Raw genomic sequence first — 12,236 nt, 5'->3', positions numbered from 1 at the left:
ACTTTCACTCTTCCTCCTCAATAAAAAAAAACTCGCAATGTCCGGCCAGCTGGAGAGAATGACAGCTTCCCGGTGTATGTTGGAGGCTCAGCAACAAAGCACCGGGAAGGACGTCAAGGCCCTCGGAGCAGGTGAGGAGGAGATTTACCAGGGACGAGAGATTTCAGAGGACGTGGAGGGACTGGAGAAGCCGGGATCATTCCCCTTAGCGCAGAGAAGGATGAGGGGAAGTTTGAAAGAGGGTTCAAAATCCTTTGGGTTTCGATCGAGCACGTACGAATTAGGAGAAGGGGTAGGCCCTTCGGCCCCTCGAGGCCTGCTCCGCTATTCGATAAGATCGTGGCTGATCGGCTTGAGGCCTCAACACCACATTCCCACCCACCCCCGAGAACCTTTGACTCCCTTGTTAGTCAGGAACCTGTCTACCTCCGCCTGAAAACTATTCCACTGACCCGGCCTCCACTGCTTTCTGGAGAAGAGAGTTCCACAGGTTCACGACCCTTTGAGAGAAAAAAAAAGGTTGTCCAACCTCCCTCTTCAATGGGAGGCCCCTCATTTTTAAACGGTGGTCCCCCCGGTTCTAAGTCTCTCCCACAAAAGGGGGAAACATCCTCTCTCCTCTCAGCATCTACCCTGTCAAGGACCCCCCCCCCACCCCGGGGAGAAATTGTTTCTATTGGCAGGAGGATTGGCAACCAGATTTAAAATAATTAGAAGATTCTGAGCAAGTTGTTATGGCACTGCCTGGAAAGCTGGGGGGGGGGGGGGGGGGGGGGGGGGGGGGGGGCGCGGTGGGGTAGGGGGTGGGACAGATTCAAACGGGAATTAGGTAAAAGCAAAGAACTGCGGACGCTGGAAATCCAAAACAAAAACAGAAACAGAAATACCTGGAAAAACTCAGCAGGTCTGGCAGCATCTGTGGAGAGGGGCACAGTTGACGTTTCAAGTTCATTTGACCCTTCAACAGAACTAAGTAAAAATAGAAAAGGGGTGAAATATAAGCTGGTTTAAGGGGGGATGGGACAAGAAGAGCTGGATAGAGGGCCAGTGATAGGAGGAGATAACCAAAAGATGTCACAGACAAAAGGAGAAAGAGGTGTTGAAGGTGGTGATATTATCTAAGGAATGTGCTAATTAAGGGTAGAAAGCAGGACGAGCAAGGTACAGGTGGTGGGGTGGGGTGGGTTGAAGGGATTGAAATAGGCTAAAAGGTAGAGATAAAACAATGGATGGAAATACATTTAAAAATAATTGAAATAAGTGGGAAAAGAAAAATCTATATAAATTATTGGAAAAAACAAAAAGGAGGGGGGAAAATCGGAAAGGGGGTGGGGATGGAGGAGAGAGTTCATGATCTAAAATTGTGGAACTCAATATTCAGTCCAGAAGGCTGTAAAGTGCCTAGTCGGAAGATGAGGTGTTGTTCCTCCAGTTTGCGTTGAGCTTCACTGGAACAATGCAGTAGGCCAAGGTCGGACATGTGGGCATGAGAGCAGGTGGAGTGTTGAAACGGCAAGCGACAGGGAGGTCATCTTTTGGTTATCTCCACCTATCACTGGCCCTCTGTCCAGCTCTTCTTGTCCCAATGCACCCCCCCTCCCCCCCTACTTAAACCAGCTTATATTTCAGCCCTTTTCTATTTTTACTCAGTTCTGTTGAAGGGTCATGAGGACTCGAAACGTCAACTGTGTCCCTCTCCGCCAATGCTGCCAGACCTGCTGAGTTTTTCCAGGTATTTTTATTTTTGTTTTTGTTTGGTAATTAGATAAGTACTGGGAAAGGCGAAAATCGCCGGGTTACGAGGAAAGGGCTGGAGGGTTGGGTGGGGGAGGGAGCGGGACTAATCGGATAGCTGGCAATGGCACGATGGGCCCAATGGTCTCCCTCTGTGATAACAGGTGTGGCTCCCTGTGCCAGGCTTACAGTCCTCCCTTCCCAGATGCACTTTCCTCTCACTTGCCTTCCTGGCTCCAGAGTATGTTCGCCGACTGAGGTTATCCGTAAAATGCTCGAACTGAATCCCTCCCCGCTGAACAGATTATTTTAACCGGAGGCGGAGGCGTAAGCTGCTTCTTCTCAACAACAACGACGTGCATTTATATAGCGCCTTTAGAGCAGCAAAATACCACAAAGGCACGACACAGGAGTGTTGTCAGACAAAAAAATTGACCATGGCCAAAGAAGGTGGCATTAGGGCGAGCGATTGTTTGAAGTGCAGTCACTGCTGTAACGTAGGAAACACAGCAGGCGGCTTTTGCACAACAAGCTCCCACAAATAGCGATGTGATAATGACCAGACAATTGCTCCTTTTTTTTTAGGCGATGTCGGCCATGGATAAATACCAACCAGGAAACCGGGAAGGACTCCCCTGTTCTTCTGCAAAATGGTGCCATGGGATCTTTTATTGAGGGGCCTCAGTTTAATGGCTCATACGAACAACGACATGTCCGACAGTGCAGTGCTCCCTCATTCCTGGAACGAATGGGCTCTCCTATGAGGAAGGGTTGCACAGGTTGGTCCTGTATCCATTGGGTGTTCAGAAGAATGAGAGGGGGGTCTCATTGAAACATTGAGGATCCTGAGGGGGCTTGACAGGCTGGGTAAGGAGAGGGCGTTTCCCCTTGTGGGAGAGACTAGAACTAGTGAACACAGTTTAAAAATAAGGGGGCCTCCCATTTAAGATGGAGACGAGGAGGAATTTTTTTTTTCTCTCAGAGGGGGGGCGAGTCTGTGGAATTCTCTTCCCTGGAGAGCAGTGGAGGCAGGGGTCATTGAGTATTTTTAAGGCTGAGTTGGACAGATTTTTGACTGAGAAGGGAGTCAGAGAGGGTATTGGGTGGGGGAGGGGGGGTGCGGAGTGGAGGAAGGCAGCAAAGTGGAGAGTTTTTGTGGGGGGGGGGTGGGGGGGCACAATCGAATCAGCCATGATCTTATTGAACGGCGGGGCAGGCTCGAGGGGCCGAGCGGCCTACTCCTGCTCCTAACTCATTCGGGCGTACGTGTTCCCTCGGTTGACAGGTGTCGCAGGGGCACACACAGGCCACGCATGCAGGGCCGGAGGGCGAGGAACCTGCCTCCCGTTGGTTTGATGTGGAGCATCTTCATTCTCAGCCGGGCTCCTTCAGTCCCAATTGTTGTGCCTTTTCTCTGCTGCCATTATCTGAGAAGAGTGAATGCTCAGCTCGGGCTGATTCATGCCTCACAGATACGGCTCGAGTCATTCAGCCGGTGTGAATAGGACAGCAGTCAGGAGGTGAAGTGCTCTCCTACAATGCTGCATTCTTTAGTAAACGATTTTTTTTTCCCACAGACAGCAAAGTACACCAACAATGGAGAGGCATTTATGGCTGAATAAAAAAAAAACCTGGGTACCTATTTATGCGTTAAAATGAAATCGGACTTTTGATCTTTTGAATAACATACTTAATGGGTCTGCATTTCTGTGAAGAGCATTTACTCAACTCTGGCACATTCAGGAATTGCAATAAATATTAACGCGCTGTTGGTCTCCGACTCACCGCCTCTTTCTCCATTCTTACTCTCCGTTTTCATCTTCATATATGAACTCCTTGCCCGGGTATCTGTTCTCATATCTCCTCCACCACCAAACCCCCCACCTCTCTCCAACCCCCTACTGATCAGGTACCCGCAGGAGAACAAAGGAAATAGGAGCAGCAGGCCATTCGACCCATCAAGCCTGCTCTGACATTCGACTAGCTGGCTAATGTTCTTTGTATCGACTACACTTTCCTGCCCTATCCCCATTTTCCTGGATTCCCAAAAATCTATTGAACTTAGTCTTGAATATACTCACTGACTGACCATCCACAGCTCTCTGGGTCGGAAAATTCCATAGGTTCGCAAGCTTCTCATTGGTGAGATTTTGTTTTTTAATTGGTAGACAGGATGTGGGCTTCAGTGACAGTGAAGGAAGGGCTGATATATTTCCAAGTCAGGATGGTGAGTGACTTGGAGAGGAACTTCCAGGTGGTGGTGTTCCCATCTATCTGCTGCCCTCCTTGTCCTTCTAGGTGGTAGTGGTCCTGGGTTTAGAAGGTGCTATCGTAGGAGCCTTGGTGAGTTGCTGCAGTGCATCTTATAGATGGTCCACACTGCTGCTACTGTGTGTCGGTGGTGGAGGGAGTGAATGTTTGTGGATGTGGTGCCGGTCAAGTGGGGCTGCTTTGCCCTGGTTGGTGTCAAGCTTCTTGAGTGTTGTGGGAGCTGCATTCATCCAGGCAAGTGGGGAGTATTCCACCCCACCAACTTCTCCACATTTCAGTCCTAAGTGATCAGCCCCCTTTCTGAGACCAATGACCCCTAATTCGGGGGAAAGTAGCCTCTCAGTATCTATGAAAAATCAGCAAAGCTTCTAAATGACTGGACCAGTGGAGCTTCTTTGACCTAATTTTGTGCACCTGAAAATGGAACTCTAGTACTCTCACTGCCAGTAATATCAGGTTTTGACTATTTTGAACTGTTATGAACTTCCTTCTGGGGGGGTGGGGGGGTGGGGGCCAGGGCAGGGGTCAGAGTGGCGCACTAAGAATTTGATATGTTTTAGTGAGATCACCTCACATTCTTCTAGACCCCAGAGTGTACTGGGAGTGATGATGGTGTTGTGGTTTTATCAATGGTTTATAACAAGCCTGAGGTTCAGCTTAATGTTCTGACAATATGGGCTCAAATCCCAGCACCACAACAGCTGGTGGAATTTTAAATTCAATTAATAAATCTGGAATATAAAGCCAGTCTTCATCATGGTCACCGTGAAGCTATCATCGATTGTCATAAAAAATCCATCTGGTTCACTAAAGCCCCTTTCGGGAAGGAAATCTGCCCTCCTTACCTGGTCTGGCCTGCACGTGACTCTAGACCCACAGCCATGTGGTTGACTCTTAACTGCCCCTCTGGAATGGCCCAGCAAGCCATTCAGTTCAAGGGCAAAAAAGGGATGCTGGCCTTGCCAGTGTTACCCACATCACATGAAAAGAGACTTAAAAAAAGTAAAATCCCAATCTCCCCTCAGAGGGCACCTCTCTCATCCCAGGAACCTTCATTGTACCTCCTTTAATGCAAGTCCATTCTTCCTCAGGTAAGGGGAACTGTACACTATATTCAATGTGTGGCCTCACCAGAGGCCTGTACAAATTGAGGCAAGGCTTCCACAACTTATGTTCCAACCCCCTTGCAATAAAGGCTAGCATATTATTTTCCCTCCTAATTACTTGCTGTATCTGCATGTTAACAGCAAGTGCGAGGTAACAAAGTGAGCCCTAACGATTTTTTTGAAAAATTATTGTTTCATGGGATGTGGGTGACACTGACAAAGCCAGCATTTGTTGCCCACCCCTCGTTGCCCTTGAACTGGGTGGCTTGCTGGGCCATTTCAGACGCCAGTTAAGGTTCAACTACATCGCCGTGGAGCGGGAGTCACATGTCGGCCATTCAGCCCCTCAAGCCTTGTTCTGCCATGAGGAGTGACCGTGGATGTTAGCCATAGCTCAGTTAATAGCTCTCTCTCACCTCTGTGTCATCAGGTTCCAGGTTCCAGTCCCACTGCAGGGCTCAAGTACATGAATCAAAAGTTGACACGCTACAACAGTACTGAGGGAGCACTGCTCTGTAGAAGGCGCTGACTTCCAGTTACGACATTCAATCAAAGCCTCATCTATCTGCTTGGGCAGATGTAAAAGATCCCCTGGCACTATTGTAAAGAAGAGCAGGGGAGTTATCCCTGGTGTCCTGGCCAACATTCATCCCTCAATCAACATCACACAAACAGATTATCCAATCGTTTGTGGGAGCTTGCTTTGTGCAAATTGGTTGCCGTGTTTACTACATTACAACAATGCTACAATTCAAGAAGTATGTCACTGGCTTTGAGATGCCCGGTGGGCATGGAACACACGATATAAATGCAAGTCTTTCTTCCCTGTACCTGGGCTCCACATCCATTAAAAATCTTGTCTAGCGAAAAACATTCATTGATCTCAGGTTTAAAATAATTAATTGAGCCAGCATCAACTGCTTTTTGCGAGAATTTCACTCTTGTGCCTTCCTTTAACTGAAGCAGTATTCCCTAACTTCTCTACCAAATGGCTTGCCTCTGACCTTGAGGTTCCCTTGTCCAAGGATCTCCGACCAGTGCAAAAGGTTCCTCTCTATACACACGCAATCAATTCCTTTCCAATCCAATAAAACCTCAAAATAATTGCCCTAAGCTTTTCTATTCTTGGGAATACAAGTCCAGTTTATCGAACTTCTCATAATTTAACTCTTAAAGCCCTGGGAGCTTTCTACTAAATCTGCACTTCATTCACTCCAAGGCCAATGTGACCTTTCTTAAGATGTAGTACCTAGAACTGTAAACAATTGTACACAGTCTATATGTGGCAATGTGTCCTCGCCTTGTATATTCTATCGCACTAGTTGTAAAGGCTAACGCTGCGTTCACCTTTTGTTTATTCTCTGTACCTGATCACTCTCTTGAATATTTCAGGGAACACAAACATATATAGGAACATATGAATTAGGAGCCTGCTCCGGCATTCTATAAGATCATGACTGATCTGATCGCGGTCTCAACTCCACATTCCAACTACCTGCGATAACCTTTGACTCCCTGGTTGGCCAAGAATCTATCTACCTCAGCTCTTAAAAATAAGCATTGACCCGGCCTCCACTGCGCTCCGGGGAAGAGAGTCCCAAAGATTTATGACCGGTCTGGGGGAAATATTTCCTCTCATCTCTGCCTTAAATGGGAAACCCCTTGTTTTTAAACCATGTCCGCTCGGTCTAGTCTCTCCCACAGGGGGAAGCATCCATTCAGTATCCACCCTGTCGAATCCCCTCAGGATCTTAAAAGCAAGATGCTGCGGATGCTGGAAATCTGAAACTAAAACAGAAAATGCTGGAAAACCTCAGCAGGTCTGGCAGGGTCTGTGAAGAGAGAAAGAGGGTTAACGTTTTGGGTCTGTGTGCTCTGAAGAAGGGCCATACAGACTCAAAACGTTAACTCTGTTTCTCTCTCCACAGATGCTGCTAGGCCTGCTGAGTTTTTCCAGCGTTTTCCGTTTTTGTTCCCCTCAGGAACTTATATGTTTCAATAAGATCACCTTTCAATCTTCTAAACTCCAATGGGTACAGAGCCAGCCTGCCCAACCTTTCCTCATAAGATATCTTGCTCCTCCCCCTGTCCCAGGGGTATCAGTCGAGTGAACCTTCTCTGAACTATTTCTAATGCATTTATATCCTTCCTGAATAAGGAGACCAACACTGTACACACTCCCCAGATGTGGTCTCACCAACACCCTGTACAACTGTAGCAAAACATCCCTACTTATATATTCAATTCCCCTTGCAATAAATGCCAACATTCCACTACCCTTCCTAATCACTTTCTGTATCTGCACACTAACCTTTTGTGATTCAGGCATCGGGGCACCCAGATCCCTCCATACCTCAAGGTTCTGCAATCTCTCTCTCCATTTAAATAATTTGCTGCTTTTTCTATTCTTCCTGCCACAGTGGACAAGTTTAAATTTTCCCACAGCATAGTCCATCTCCCAAATTTTTATCCATGCGCTTAACTTACTTATATCCCTCTGCAGGCTCCTTATGTCCTCTTCACAAATTACTTTCCCACCTATCTTGGTGTCATCAGCAATTTTAGCAACCGTAAATTTGGTCCCTTCATCCAAGTCATTGATATAAATTGTAAATAGTTGAAGCCCCAGCATTGATCCCTGTGGCTCACCATGCGTCACATCTTGCCCAATCGAAAATGACTCATTTATGCCTACTCTCTACTTCCTGTTGGCTAACCAATCTAAACTAATGTGTTACCCTCTACACCATGAGCTCTTATACTATTTGGTAATCTTTGATGTGGCACCTTGTCAAATTCCTTCTGGAAATCTAAGTACAGCACATCCACAGGCTCCCCTTTATCCATGCTGCTTGTTGCTTCCTTAAAGAACTCCAACAGTCAAACACAATTTCCCTTTCACAAAACCATGTTGACTCTGCCTGATTGCGTAGAGATTTTCTAAGTGCGCCAAACCTAGCCCATGTAAAAGTTCCGTTTGTGCAATGGAAGTTGTCCTTTTGTGGATTGTGTTGTGTGGTAGAGAATAGAAAGCACTCTACTCAGTCCTCAACCCATGGAATAGCTGATTTGGGGGCAATTGATACCGACACTGGGCAGAAAACACACTTGAAAACTGTTCTAATCTCCAGTTTTGAGGACCTGTACCTCAGTGAGCACTCAATTTCCCCTTCCTCTGCACAAATAGGAAAAGTATTGATTGTAAATCCTAATGAACCAAAGCAAGCATTGACTGAGTAAAAGAACCATTTGTCCCCCCTCCAGTCTGATGAATCCTGGACCTCATCTTAGTGCAGTTAACCTTGAGGAAATCTCTATGATTTCGACTTAATTAGCCTTGACGCACAATAATTCAGGGCCGTCATTCCATCTCGAAGAGCTGAGCTGACGACTCAGGCTATCAACGAATGTCCGTCGAGCCAATGGATTGAACAACAGCCAGCACCCGACGTCCAGAATATCTGTTTTTGCCACTTTAAGGGGGCTTGGTGTCCTCTGCATCTTGCATTGATCTGCACGGGTAATGCTTATTTTTCTATTCCGGTGACCGGGGGGGGGTAACCAAAGCACTTGAGTAACGAGTAGAGGGATAGCATGAATTAAGAAACAATCAGGACTTGCCGACCTCTGTGGGGTAGGGATTTCCTCGTGCCGATGTGTAAATACAGATGCACCTGCACGTGGAAGGGGGATCGCTCTGGTCTCCATGTTGTTTCTCGAGTCGCAGTTCTCTATGGAATAAGACACCGGTTCCTGCCTCTAGTGGATGCACCACTAGAATAGAAAATCATTAGCCTTGCCTCCCTGGAAGAACTTTGGGACAATTTGGCCCTTAAAAGGTGTTACGCACATAGAACAGTGGTGAAACTTGCAATCGGCATCCCCTTACTGGAGGGACAGAAGTGGCGTTTCATCTCTGTAAGACACCCAAGCGCGCCGACACGTGCAAATTTACATATGCATACACACGCACAGGGCCGTGTCTTCACCAGAGCAGTTCCGGGCTGCAAGCATCGAGACCTGCGCGCCCCGGCTGCATTTTAAACATGGCGGCCAGCCCGAGGGTTCGGCGAGGTGACAGAAGCGGCGAGCCAATCGGAGGCCGGCGGCCAGCGATCCGGCGTGTTTCCCGCAGCGGCGTAATTTATGATGCGGGGAACGGGACAATACGGCGTGGGAAGCCGCCACTGCGGCCGGAGGGTGACAGGTCATTGTTCACGCCCGCTGCTGCACTTGCTGCAAATCTGGGACAATTCTGCCCAACGTTTTCAATCACCCCTTGCTATAATTTTCCTGCATGCTTTTTACAGTTGTCCCGCTTTCATATTGTCTGCGCCGTAAATGCTGATTGTTTCCTTTTTGAATTCCAGTTTAATCTGCTGTGGGAACTCGCTTTGCGCCAATTAACTGCTGTGTTTCCCACATCACAAGATTGACTACACTTCAGAAAGCACTTCACTGGTTGTAAAACAGTTCGAGACTTCCGGAGGTTGTGAAAGGTGATATATAAATGCATGTCATTCTTTATTTTTTTTTCCCCCCCTTAGTCAATACCATTCTTCAGCATCCTCCTTTACTGAAAAAGATCTGAGTTTATATAGCGCCTTTCATAACCATAATCCCAAAGCACTTTACAGATAATGAAGTACTTTTAGAAGCGTAGCCACTCAGGCTATCTAAGAATGTCCGTCGAGCCAATGGATTGAATGATAGCCAGCACCCGATGTCCAGAATATCTGTTTTGCCACTTTAATGTGTTGCACACGGCAAGCTCTTACAAACAATAATGGTATAAATCACAGGGTAAATTATTTTAATGGTTGGTGCTCTTTGTGGGAAGAGTGGCCACGGGATCTATTACACCCTCTTGAGACAGAAGACTGGGTCTCCTGGCTAACATCACATCTGAAAGGCCCCAGCCCTGACAGGGCAGTACTCCCTCACAACTGCCTGCCTGGATTTTGTGTCCAAGGCTCCAGCTTTACTCCTTCCTAGTAGTTGGGTGTCACTGGCAAGGCCAGCATTTGCTACCCATCCCTAATTACCTTGAGCTGAGTAAGCTTGCTAGAGCATTTCAGAGCACAGTGAGGAGTCAACCTGTAGACCAGAATTCTTCCCTAAAGGGCATTCAGGTTTCATGGCCATCATTTTACTTTGAATTTCAGGTTTTATATTGGATTTAAACCCCACTACTTGCCATAGTGGGATTTGAACATAGGTCCCCAGAGAACTACCCTGGTCACTAGACCAGCAACAATACCACTGCACCATCATCTTCCCCAATTTATTAATGCAACTTAATTCCACCAGCTGCTGTGGTGGGGTTTGAACTCACACCTCCAGAGCATTACTCTAGGCCTTTGGATTACTAGTCCAGTGACATTATCACCATTCCACCATCGCTCCCTATATGACTTGCACATCTTGAACCTACAGCTTTCTGACTCAGAGCAAGAGTGCTGCCGATGGAGTCACGATGAACAATTTTATTGAGCATAGCAAATTAGGTTGGCTGCTTCTGTGAGTGCAGTAGTGAGGGAATGGTGCACTGATGGAGGCGCTGTCCTCAAGAATCTGTTTGGCCTCAGTTAGGTAGCATTCCAGTGTTCATGTCCTACTAGTGAGTTGTGGATACATGTGGCCTAGTTTTACACCTCAATGCTGCACTGTCGGAGGTGCCATCTTTCAGGTGAGATGTTAAACTGAGAACCTATTGGTCCTCTCGGATCACAGAAGGAGGCCAATCGGACTGCTGTATCAGTGACGGCTCTCCAAAGAAGCAGCTTTCCTCATGTCGCTCCCCTGCCTTCTCCCCACAGCCCTGCACATTCTTGCTTTTCAGATAATAATCCAATTCCCTCTCGAAAGCCTCGGTTGGCCCTGCCTCCACCACAGTCTCAAACAGTGCCTCCCGGATCCTAACCACTCGCTGCACCAAAATGATTTTCCTGGTGCCGCCAGCAGTTTCATTTGCCCTTTACCTTCAATCTGTGCCCTCTGGTTCTCGATCCTTCCACCAATGGGAACAGTTTCTCCCACTCTACTCTGTCGAGGCCCCTCATGATTTTGAATACCTCTGTCAAACCTCCTCTCACCTTTCTCTTCTCCACAGAAAGCAGTCCCAACTTCTCCAATCCATCCATATGGAACTGAACGTGGACGTAAAAGATTCCCTGAGACCACTCAGAGAGGAACAGGGCCGTTTCTCTGGTGTCCTGGCCGATACCTCACGCCAGCGTAACAGATTAACCTGTCATTTAAACCATTGGTGTCTGTGGGACCGAACTGGCTGCTCCCCCTCCCTTAAAACTAACTAAACGTCAAAGTAATTTTCAGCACTGAAACACATTCATGCCTGATGAGGGTTTGGAAGGCGTGCGTTATGTATTTCATTCACTGGGGCATTTATTCGAGGCCTGGGCTGCCTGTTCTGGGGGTGCAGGTGGGTGCAAAAGACTCCAAGGCACCAGCTGAAGATAAGTAGGGAGTTCCAGCCTAGGTACCCACTCCCTCCAACACTGACGCACAGTGCCAGCAGTGCCCGCCACCCACAAGGTGCACCACAGCACCTCACCAAGGCCAGGGTTTTGACCTCGTTGGGCGGGCGGGAAGCCAACCACCGCACGCCGCCGGTGCCCCACCGCGATTTCACCCTGGCAGGCCAGTTAAGGCCTGTGTGGTGGGGCAGGAGGAGGGCGAGCGAGCGGGCGAGGCCTTGAAAAGCTCCCTGAGGCACAGAGCCGCCTCAGGGAGACGAAGGTCTTAAACAATTAAAAATAAAAGAATTTTAAATTGTTAAAAAAAAAACACGTCTCCCCATGTGACTCTGTCACGTGAGCAGGGACGTGTCACCCATGAAATGTTAACATTTTTAACTTGTTTTTAATCGCTGTTGGAAGCCTCGTCCCGCCCTTTGTTGAGGTTTCTCAAAACACCCAAAGGCCCCTTGGCCTTTTCGCCCGCCCGCCAACCGTAAGGTTGGGCAGTCGGTGAAAGGTTTAATTCAACTGGGGCTTTAACGGCCTAACTAGGCCCGTTAATGTTCGGCGGGGGTCCCGCCGACTCCTGGGCACGCCCGCTGGCCGAAATATCGTGCGAGTGCGCCATAACGTCAGGGCGCTCGCC

General features: G+C 48.0%; 1 protein-coding gene across 1 annotated transcript in view; it reads right to left on the bottom strand.

Annotated features, from left to right (window-relative positions):
• The window catches only part of LOC121276452 (pituitary adenylate cyclase-activating polypeptide type I receptor-like), a 224,143-nt gene that overhangs the window by 85,348 nt on the left and 126,559 nt on the right, over positions 1-12,236 (bottom strand). The gene's annotated exons all lie outside the window — the stretch shown is intronic.

This window comes from Carcharodon carcharias, chromosome 3, assembly GCF_017639515.1.
Source record: "Carcharodon carcharias isolate sCarCar2 chromosome 3, sCarCar2.pri, whole genome shotgun sequence".
NCBI classification, from domain to species: Eukaryota; Metazoa; Chordata; class Chondrichthyes; order Lamniformes; family Lamnidae; genus Carcharodon; species Carcharodon carcharias.
Note: the sequence above shows the minus strand (reverse complement) of the source record. Positions and strands in the feature narration are given on the sequence as shown.